The sequence below is a fragment of the Nannospalax galili genome, unplaced genomic scaffold, assembly GCF_000622305.1.
Source record: "Nannospalax galili isolate Female #2095 unplaced genomic scaffold, S.galili_v1.0 scaffold335, whole genome shotgun sequence".
Classification (NCBI taxonomy): Eukaryota; Metazoa; Chordata; class Mammalia; order Rodentia; family Spalacidae; genus Nannospalax; species Nannospalax galili.
In genome coordinates, this window is record NW_008337842.1 from 3,096,743 (window position 1) to 3,107,127 (window position 10,385).

Genomic DNA, 10,385 nt, shown 5'->3' on the forward strand with positions numbered 1-10,385 from the left:
GATGTGACTTTGACATGTGGATTTCTTTTGTATTTTCTGATTCTTGTGTGAGACTCAAGCCTTCCTTTGTTGAGTTTAGGTCTGCTTCTTTTTGTAAACTTTATGTGCCTTTGTGGTTTACTTGTTGGGTGTGAAAAGCTGGTTGGTCTAGGCCTCAGGTTCTCTCCTTTGATTTTATATTGGAGGGGCCAGATTGCTTTCCTCCTCCTGCTCAGGAGTTCCCACAGAGACCCATGTCAGATGAGGATCAGATGCTCTCAGGCTTTCTCCTAAGGTCTAAGTCCCTCTAGTCAGCAGGCATAGTACAATTTGTGAGGACTGCTAGGTAGAGGTAGGATTCAGGACTCTCAGGTAGTCCTGAAGGAGGCTGGTCTGAGGTGTGCAAAGGCAAGATGGGGCCAGGGACAGGCCTTGAGGGCTCCAGGGGACTAGCCTGAGGAATTGGGTTGGTCTGGGTGAAAAGGATCAGGAAGCTTTGGGGAGTCTGGGCCAAGAGGGCAGTCCAGAGGTCTGGGTGCCAAGAGAAGAGGTGAGCCAGTGCCCATGCTAGGAGGAGAGATGGAGTGGGGGAGCTGGGAGGCTGGAGGAGGTTGTGGGAGTTGTGCCTGGCTTTTTAAGTGGGTGCATTTTACTGACAGTCATCTCCCATTTCATTTTTAATGTCAAGGTTTAATATATATTCTCTCCCAGAACAGTTATTCACATTTTTTTTTGGTTTAAAATTCTTTATTTGAATGGATTAGAGGCTTGCCAGCAATCAATTGTTGAATTTTGTTAAGAAACTTTCCCACAAATGGTTGTTAGTGTTATGTGAATTCAACTATAGGTCATGTTTTGCTTTGCAACTTAGCTGACATCACCCTGGTGTTTCTGGCATTTTATGTTGTGGTGGAAAAACCGAGGCCAATTTGATTTCTCGAACTCCTTGCCACGTACACAAAGTATGTATCCTTTACTTTCTTAAGTCATCTCTTTTGTATTGCCAACCTGGAAAGTTAGTTCTCTGTTCGAGAATTGCATGTTTAAGTCAGTCATTCTGTATGGGGTGTGCTTGGAGCATCGTATGCCTTTCTGAGCTGCGGATTTAGTTGTTTTCAGCAATAATTAGCAATGTCATCTGAATACTTTCATCATCCATTTTCATGGTCCCCAACCATCTTCATGACAGATCAATCTTTCTTTCATGTCTGTTTATTTCATTGCCTTAATGTTTTCTTTGATCTTCATTCACCTCAACTCTCCAGCCTTCCGTCAATTTGATTCTCAGTTCTGTTCACTTTCTTGTTTCTACCTTATTTGTAGTAGTATTTTAGATTTTGGTAGTAGCTTTCTTTATAGTTTGTCTTTGTTTTATTTTTAACCATCTGGTTATAAATGTTTCAGTGAAGGTCATTACATTATTTTAAGTATAAAGCATCAAAAGAAGTTTTCTTCTATGCCTTGGCTTAATTTCTTTTCCACTGGTTTCTTTTTTATTTTATATTAGTTTTTGTTCTTTATTGTAGTGTTAACATAGTTACCGTAGGGACTTTTTCCTTGTTCCTGTTTAGTAGACAACTCTGTCTAGAATTTCTGTTTGCTGTATTAGTGTGGATGACTCTTTCTCCTTATAAAGTCTATTTGTCTTCAGTGCTGGACTTAGATATTGTATTTAATCTACTTTCATATAGCCTAAATGTGTTGTTGTTAGAGGCTAGTACCTCAGGGGTTACTATCATGAAATCTTAGGGACAAAACAGACTTTGTATCTGGATTTGACTAAACATACTGTGTATTTATGGCTGAACCTGGTGAGGATGGGACTGAGGGTTTCTGCTACTTCCATTGTTTCAGATGGTTTCACTTTCAATTCTCAGTGCATTCCTGGAGCCTGCACTTTTATGGAGTTCTTCCTGGTCGCTCCTTTCTTCTGTCTCACTTATCTTTCTCGCTGATCTTTCTCTACAATTCATTCTTGTGTGCTTTCACCCTGGACATATTGCTAGGGGGAAAGGCGAGGATGACTGTGCAGCCCAATCCTAAAGATCAAGGACATCCATGAGAATGCTTTTGACTGCCACTTTGTGCTGTTTATAGAATGAGGAAATGCCCCTAAAGTTGCTGCTGACAAATTTAGGCTTTGCTTGATTTTATAGTTCTCACTGGGTAGCAGGGAGGATGACTCTGCAATCCATTTTCACTTTATTGGCCGGGGGAGGAGGGGGGAGTCTGATTCCTCCGACTTCTGTGTTTCTAGCTGTTAATTCTCAGCCATCTCTTTAAGTTTTCTTGCTGATGCCCCCTGAATCTGTTTCCCTTCATCCTGCACTCTTAGCTATTGACTTGAGTTCTTTCTGTTCTTCCTGCTTCAGGACTTTATTTTTTGACCTTCTTTTTCTCTCATCTCCATGTGAAAACTTTACTCCTTTTTTTTTAAATAAAAAAACAAAGCAAATGTAGATTTATTAAGGAAAAGTGAGAAAAGAATTTCTGAGAGTAGGAGAGGCTCCAAGGAAGGGATGCGCCAAAGCGTTCCTCGGGCCCACCTCGCTGTAGTCCGCTTTGTGTGTCTTCTTTCTTTGGGTTGTGTATCAGGTGTTTCTGGTGTCAGGAAGTCAGCAGCAATGAGGCAGTCCATCCAGCTTCGTTCTCTTCCGAACAGACTTGCATGTTCAGCCAGTGACTCTGAGAAGAGTGAAAAAGCTATAACTTGAATGCTGACCTGGCTAGGGCTATAGTCCAGCAGTCATATTAGTGTAGACAAGAGGAGTTTTACTCCATCCTCATTTTCCCGGACACAGTTCTTCCTAATCTTTTTTCTAGAAAGAATTGTAGCACATCTGGAGCATTATCTTATGGGAGAGCTCACTGTGTGGGGCTTAGAGAAAGCTTGGCTTAACAATGCCGGAGCAGGAGAGTCTGTCCTCTTCAGAAGAACTTTCTGCCATACCCTGGAAATCTGCCCAGATTTTCTTTTTCTTTTATTTTTTTAATATTTAAAAATTTAATAACCACATGATTAGAAGAAGCATTTCATTACAGCTTTAACATATTCAGTAACACACTCTAGAGCAAGGATACATCTCTTTCAAAAGTAGCTGTAAATTTTTAGATTCACAGTTGAATTAATACAGTTATACAATATTGAACTCAGTATAAGCCCCTTAAGACATAAAATTGAATGAGTTTTTACCCTTTAAAGTAAACTGCTTTGACGCCGTTTTGATTAGCTTCCCCATTTTGTGAGCTGACTAAAACATATGCAAGGGCTATGGCTTAGGCAAGCCCAGGCATGTTATGCAAGCTCAAATGTGTTAAGACCTTAAAAGAAATAAACAGGATCCTCTGGCTCTAAAGATTATAGCCAGCTCATTCCAATGCCCTGAAGACAGCCCCTACCAATAAGAATTTTCCCCATATTCAGGATAGGGAGCCGTCCAATCATTTTAAAGGATGCTTGGCCCCCTGCAGGTTTCTGTGGGATTCCCCAATGAAAGCCTGGCCTGCTATTGTTTGGGGCTGGATGCCATCTTCGGCTTGTGGAGTCCGTGCCTGGCTAGCCACTAATTTGGTTACTTTATACTTTAAATTTCTGAATAAAATTTTAATGCATTTTTCCTTTGTGTCTGTGGGAATTATTCCTGACTCTTGGACACTAACATTTTGGGGCTCATCCCTGATCGGGAATAGAGACCCCAGACTCACAGGAGCGCACCACCAGAGCTGTCCTTCGTAAGTCCTGCCTTCTTTTGCTTTCTCTCTCTCTCTTGCTTTTCGGTAGTCCGGACATCCTGGGGCTCAACGGAGATCAGGTGGACACGCTATTGATCTCAGAGCTGGAGAACGAGGGATGCCCTGACTCCTCCTCTGATAGGGGGTCGTGCTCCGGCCTGACATTGAATCCAGGAGGGACTGGCCCAGAGTCTCCATCCAGCCTGATGTGGAATCCGGCCAGGCCAGACACAAGATTTTGGTGGAGTCTGACGTGGAATCCAGGCTGGCCAAATCTGCACGCTGCCAAATCTTTCCATCAGCTCACAGAGAGCTTCCTTCTTCCATTCTCTCTGCTTCCTTCTTGCAGTTTCGTTTTCGTTACCATGTGACTCTCTTGTTCTTGTTTGCCTTAATACCGTCTCTCCTCCTATTCTTCCTTGAGATCTTTCCCAAGATGGGTCAATAGGTTTCTTCTATGCCTCTTGACTTAGTTCTTGACCATTTCTCAGATTTCCAGAAGGTGGCTTCCACAATGTCTGGACTACCTGTTATGCCCGCCGCCTGAGGACCTTCTGTTCCATTGAGTGACCCTCCTTTAAAGTTGGCTGGCCCCCGGAGGGCTTTTTTGACTTAACTCTCACTTACAGGGTGCATGAGGTGGTCTTTGGTTCCCCAGGACACCGGGACCAGATCCCCTATATTTTAGGCTGGCTCCATCTGTTCACAGACCCTCCCGAATGACTGAAACCCCCGTCCTCCCCCGACCGGCCCCAGAGGAAGAGTTCCTCTTTCCGCCTCCCTATGCTCTGGCCGCACCCCCATGGGGCCAACATCCGGAGGGCTCTCCACCCCCTGCAGCCCGACCCCGAGCCCCGCCCTCCCCCCCTGCCAAGCATTTTAAATTTTAGTGTACATAAAAAGTCACAGCCATGCCCAGACAAGACATATGCTTTCAGTGCAACAACCCAGTGATATATGTGCTGGATATAGCACCCTGTTCCTTCTGCTGCCATCACAAGTGTTTTTTTCCAGCATAGCTTGTATCTAGAAATGAAGAGATCCAGAAAACTTTGCTTGGCATTACAGTTACTAGGGTTGGTGAGAGACAAATTCCTTTGCTTTGCTTTCTACTGAGGGCCCATATATATATGTATGTCTAAAAATACTTTCGAGTCTAACTTAACTGGGGTCCCTTGTAAAAGTAAGAATGGTTGCTATCTATATTTAATCTGTGAAACATGTGAATCCCACAGGGCTTGTATCCTGGTGGGGGATGAGATTGTTTCTCATGGGACTGTACTCACTAACATGACCATGTGGCCTGGTCGCCATCATGGTTGCTAACCTCACCAAGAGGGAGGCAAACATGTGGCCTGGTCTCCATCTTGGTTGATGACATCATCAATATGGGTACAGTCACATGGCTTGGTTGCCATCTTGGACAGTGACTTTTCAAAATGACAGTGACCTGTGAGACTTGCTGCCAGATTAATCCAACCACATGGCATGATTCAAAACAGTGATACCCAAAAAACTTACTGGTCAATTTATTTTTGTTTTGGATTCTTGATGAGATCATATAAAAGCAATACATTTTTATTTCAGACTAAGGAAGTAATGACAGATCACCACAATGGGAGTCTAGATTTTTCCGTTTTCTAAAGGGGATTACTTTAAAAAATTACCATGTACTTTCTGCATACACGCAACAACCTCTAGACATCTCTTGAGAATTAGCTCATAACTGTTGGCTACAGTGTGTCTTCTTAGAAGCTGGGCAATGAGATGATTTTGGGTTTGTTTCCTTTGCAGCCTTTCTCCCTTCTTTCTCATGGGAAACAAAAGACCACCCTGAGGCTGAGCTGTTTCTGTCACAGACGGCCAGCCCTGCAGCCCTGCAGACTTGGCATGCTGGCTCCTCTGACCCTGTGTGCTGTGTCTTGTGCTTTCACCTCTCATTCTAAGTTCCTGCATGCTACTATGGAAAAGGGTTAACTATAGACAGCTGTGATTCAGTCATACTCATGAAAACTTTTCTTACTCTACTTTTTAATGAAAACTGTTTAAGCATTAGCTTGATCACACTGTAACTTCTGGCTATGGTTAGTTTTGAGTACAAACAAGATGTATGATTCTGTTTTCCATCACTTGTTGAGGCTGAAACTCAGTTAAAAATATTTTCTGTATTAAAATATAAATGATAATTTTGAAAACGCTTTCTTCAAATGAAAGCCTTCATGTCTACATCAATATGTATGGCTTTGTTCAGCACAGCCATTTTTGAGATGATACTCTCATGTATGAATGTATGTTTGTATGTATGTTGTGTGGATGTATATGTATAGATATATATGTAAAGTGCTGCTGGTTTTTAAGAGTTTCTTTTATATACATCTGATCAGAATTTCGTCAAGGTAATTGGTCTTGGTTTTGAAACTGGTTTGTTGTGACATTGTGTCTAACCACAGTATTTATTGAATGAGACTGTTAGGAATGTGTAGACTTATGTTTAATACTAATGGAAGAATTATTAAATAATAATTTACTAGATATCAAATTGACTTGTTAAAGAAAGTAAAATATTTAAATGGTTTTATGTTTTCTATAAGGTCTACCTGGGAACTTCAAGCACAGTGCATACATGGATAATGTTAACTCATTATATTATCTTAATCCATGTACAGCACTCTCTGAGTCAAAGAACTACCATCTAGTGATATCAGCTGTGCCTGGACCGTCACCTGGGTACCCAGCCATTCTTCCCAGCCAGCTGTATATAATCCTGCCCTAATAACAAATGGTCTCCTGAATTTAAAAGATACTATAGTAATAAAAGATTTATATATTGGAGATTTAGATTAAATGGGTACGAACAAGTATTGGGTTACCTATGAGCACTGAAAGATGTCCTTTATGTTTACCCATAACAAGAATGACTTGACTCAAGAAAAACTAGGTCTACCTCCTTGAACCAGATGTGTGCAATCTAGAAGAAAACAGTTTCAGTGAAGCTTGGTCTGAATTCTGATTAAGTTTACTCCCTGTCTGTGGGTAAGTGATACGATGTCTCCTTTCCTTCTAAAAACTGTAAATCGAGGTGTGGGAAACTGGAAAGGAAAGGGGACTGCTTCACTTGTAATTCAGCCTTCATTTGAGACAGACTTAAGTTCTTGTTTTAAGGCCCCTTTCCTGGGCTGTGCCTAGTTAACCTGTGATGATAAATCTCTTCCAGTCAATGTTTATTGAGAATGTTTGGGTTTTGTTCAAGCTTTATCTATATATTACACAGTAATTAAAGGTACCAGGCTGGTGCAACTGACCTACTTGGATGGTTAATAACATGCTTAAAAGCAGGTACCAGGCTGCTGCAACTAACCTTCTTGGGTGGTTAATAACCATATTAAAGGCCCATACTAATCTGGACAAAGGGGCTTAAGGGACAGTTTTGTTCCTTGCCCTGGAAGGTCGACAGTGTCCCAGGGGACTTTGGGAATCTCTTGATATGTCCTGTAACTGTGGTGAGTTACCTGTCCTCTTGTTCAGGAGGCCATGGAGACTCCACGAGATGGACTTGAACCAGTGTCCAGTCTGCAAAGAGGAGGGTCAACATGGAAGAAACATTTCCTCCATGCTTCCAAGCAAAGCCTAGGTCAAGCAGGACCTCTTGACTTATCTTCATGTAGATGGAACTGGTAAAAGAAAAGCCTGAGGAGCCAAGGCCTCCCCCCAAGCCCATGTGACCCCCGAGGAACAGATCCTCAAATGACCTTAAAAATAAAAGTAAACTGGTTTATTTGGGTCAACTGTACGGTCTTAAACACCCAAAAGGAAAGTATAACCAAAAACTAATCAGTATACTTCTTTAAGAGTCCAAAGGATTGCATTTCCCAGACATTGGACTTAAGTCCAGGTAAAAGGTTATTTAGACAATTATTTCTCAGTAGTGATTTTATTCTTAACAAGAAAATGCTGCTCAGGTGTAAGACTTCAGTTCTTGGTCTCCAATACTCTAGTGCCCACCTGCAGCTTTTATTCTTCTAAAATGATGTCTAAATTTATTTTCTCTCTGTGTATAGAAGACTGATTCTAGCCACTCCACAGCTATCACAGTACCTGAAAACAAATCCTGAGTTCATCATGGCCGAGTCCAGTCTTGGCAGCCCAAAGAAAATGAAAAGGAACCTAATAGATGGATGCTTTTAGAAGCCCTCATCAAGAAATGACAATGGATGACATTTGAAATTTTCCCTGTTGTGACTTTTTTCAGGTTCCCTGTCTAACATTTGTAATGCTAACTATTCTTGCCTTTACTTCTCTGTCATATTTCCCAGGCATTGGTCAAGGACCTTCTTTTTCTCCCTATAGTTAAGAGTTATACAATTTGGGAGTCTTTTAGATAGACCCACTGAAGGGGTACCCCAATTGCTTCACCCTGTGTCCCTGTTCAGCATGGAAGAAGCCAGCGTGGTCTGCGTCCCAATTCCCTATTGGCAATTTGGGTAACCCTCTTCAGAAGGTGATATGATAAGAATAAGAGATAGAAATTGGCTAGGCAGCTACGGTAAAAAGACCTCAAACAGAAGTAGCCAGTTTCTTCCTTGTCTAAAAGTCAAAATGTCCTTGGGCCTTTTAGCAAAGTACTCTGTCCCAAAGGCAAAAAAAAAAAAAAAAAAAAAAAAAAAAAAGTTAAAAGTATTTGGGAGCTCTTATCCCAAAAAAGATTTTAGGGTTAACTCTTCAAAGTAATAAAATAAGAGGTAAAAATTAGACAGTCTTTACTTTTAAAAAGTAAAGACTCCAAAAGAAAAATGACCAGTTTCTTTCTCAACTGAAAGCTGGACAATTCCTTGGGTATGCTAGTGAGCTTATCTCTAAGACTAAAGATGCCAAAACCATTAAAAGGAAGAATTCGTACTGTTTTTATGTAAATCATACCTACAAAGCTAAAAAAAGATACAAGTCACCTACTAGAAAACTTGCTGCTTTGGGTGAACAATGTTGCTTTCATGTTAACCACTCGGGTGTAATCAGTCTCTAGCTGAGGTCCACAGACGCCTAAAAGACCAGGAAGATGCTAGGCTCCAGCAACAAAACTGGTATGAATCCTTATTCAGAGGGTCCCCATGGTTAACTACACTTATTACAGCACTGGCGGCGCCCCTGATAATATTCTTGATTGCCCTTACATGTGGACCCTGTTTGATAAATGCCCTCCTCAGGTTCATACAGACCCAGCTACAGACCATCCAACTGATGGTCCTCGTGCCCAGTACAGCCCAGTGGCCCAGGAAGGCCCTTCACCCCAGACAACCACTTGCTAATGGTAACATCTAACTTCTGTACAATTGCTTGCTTGCTTGTCTGCTATGGTTTAAAGATTTAACCTATGTTACAACTCAAGGGGGGAATTAAGAGTCAAACCTCAAACTGCATTGACTCTGTTTTGATTAGCTTCCCCATTTTGTGAGCTGACTAGAACATATGCATGGGCTATGGGTTAGGCAAGCCCAGGCATGTCAGGCAAGCTCAAATGTGTTAAGACCTTATAAGAAATAAACAGGATCCTCTGGCTCTAAAGATTACAGCCAGCACATTCCAATGCCCTGAAGACAGCCCCTACCAATAGAATTTCCCCCGTACTCAGGATAGGGGGCTGTCCAATCATTTTAAAGGATGCTTGGCATGTGTGGGTTTCTGTGGAATTCCCAAATAAAAGCCCCGGCCTGCTATTGTTTGGGGCTGGACGCCATCTTTGGCTTGTGGAGTCTATGCCTGGCTAGCCGCTAATTTGGTTACTTTATACTTTAAATTTCTGAATAAAATTTTTATGCATTTTTCCTTTGTGTCTGTGGGAATTATTCCCGGCTCTTGGACCCTAACATAAAGATCTCCATTTCATTTTAAAATATGCTGCTTCCTACATTTTTAATGCTACTAACATTTAGATGTTTGCACATGTGTCTTTGATCTCTATGTATCTGATTACTAGTCACAGTTGGTTACATGCAGATCCTTAGTACCTGAGTATGGATATAAAGTCATCAGGTAGATTTCACTGGTAATGTTTATCACCTCTACTATTTAACATGAAGTACATTTTTATGTTTCCTCCTCAAATATGTCATTTTTTAAAACTTGTTGATTTTTTTTGTGTATATCATACAGAACATCCCACACAATCTTATTCATCTATATACCCACTTCCCAAATGGCACCCTCCCATAGCCTCCCCCCTCCCCGCCACAAGCCAGCCATGGTCGAGCAGGACCTTTGACTTATCTTCATAAGAAAGGAGCCAGGGGCTCCTCCCTATGGGTGCGTGGGTTTCGCGGAATGCCAGCTGCTGGCTGGCGCCTGTCTCTCCCGCCGCTGGGGCAGGTCCCGCACGCCGTGTTGCTGGGGTAGGCGGGTGTCGCACACTGCATCTGCTGTTCGGGTCCCTGGCTCTCCGCCGCTGGGTGGGCCCGTTTCTTCGTGTTGCTGAGGCTCTCTGCTACTGGGGCTGGCGGCTCTAGAGGACCGCTGTCAGCCGCCCGGGCGGGTTCCATTCCAAACTACCGGGCACTCCCTCGAGGTACGGGATCTGCCGGCCGCCGGATCTCGTGGGAAGTGCAAGAATGGCGAAAGCAGATTCTCCGTGGGTCGTGGTTTACGAAGAGACAGCCCTCTCTGGGAAGATGGAGGATTCAATG